The following is a 1,230-nucleotide window of genomic DNA, read 5'->3' on the forward strand; positions in this document are numbered from 1 at the left end:
AAAACATAATTGTCCTAGATGAAAAATGTTTTTATTTGTTTTACAAGATTCTAGACCAACACTAATAAAAATGCAAATTGACTTTGTGCCCTAATAAATAAATAAGGTGTTATCTATAGGTTTGATCCCCATTAGAGTATAAAAACAAGAAATTTGTGTTATTCCAAATTTATAGTATAAGAAACAAGAAATTTGTGTTATGTTTCTTCAAGAATCAAGACCCAACACTAAGACGTTCGTATATGAAACTAGATATCCGAGGTTCGATCCCCAACATAGTCATTGGGTGGCAAGGTTTGAAAAAAACTTAAAGAAACACTCCAAGAAATACCTAATTGACCTTAATGAAAAACAAGTAATTTTGTTATTTGTTTTCAAGAATCTAGACCAAACACTAATATAAATGCAAATTGATTTTGTGGCCCAATGCATAAGGCGCTGGTCTACGAAACCAGAGTTTTTGGGTTTGATCCGCAGTAGAGTAGCTGTTTTGTGTGATTTTATTATCTTTTGAATGTTTGAAAAAAAAAACTTAAGGAAACACTCCAAGAAATACCTAATTGACCTTAATTGAAAATAAGTAATTTTGTTATTTATTTTTAAAAATCTAGACCCAACACTAATAAAAATGCAAATTAATTCTCTAGCTCAATGGATAAGGTGTTGGTCTATGAAACTAGAGACTTTGGGTTCAATACCTAACTTTTTCTTTTTCGGGAGATTTTAACATTGTCGTTCGTCTATATTCGTCATTGTGTTTGATTTCATTGAAATACCTAATTGGCTTTAATGGAAAACAAGTATTTTTGTTTTTTATTTTCAAATATCTAGAGCCAACACTAATAAAAATGCAAATTGACTCTGTGGCCCAATGGATAAGGCGCTGGTCTACGAAACCAGAGATTCTGGGTTCGATCCCCAGCAGAGTAGTAGTTGTGTTTTATTTTATTATCTTTTCAAACCCTCTTTGGTCGTTGTTGTGTGTGATTTTATTATGTTTTGAAAGTTTGAAAAAAACTTAAGGAAACACTCCAAGAAATACCTAATTGACCTTAATGGAAAACAAGTAATTTTGTTATTTGTTTTCAAAAATCTAGATCCAACACTAATAAAAATGCAAATTGACTCTGTGGTCTAATGCATAAGACGATGGTCTACAAAACTAGAGAACCTGGTTTCGATCCATAGGAGAGTTGTAGTTTTGTGTGATTTTATTATCTTTTGAAGGTT

The 1,230-nt window shown here is 31.2% G+C and overlaps 1 non-coding gene across 1 annotated transcript; it reads left to right on the forward strand.

Moving 5' to 3' along the window:
- The first annotated feature begins 857 nt into the window (after window positions 1-857).
- Window positions 858-930, forward strand: TRNAR-ACG. The gene has a single exon. It is a non-coding gene; the product is annotated as a tRNA-Arg (tRNA).
- Window positions 931-1,230: the final 300 nt, after the last annotated feature.

Source organism: Impatiens glandulifera, chromosome 1, assembly GCF_907164915.1.
Source record: "Impatiens glandulifera chromosome 1, dImpGla2.1, whole genome shotgun sequence".
Lineage (NCBI taxonomy): Eukaryota > Viridiplantae > Streptophyta > Magnoliopsida > Ericales > Balsaminaceae > Impatiens > Impatiens glandulifera.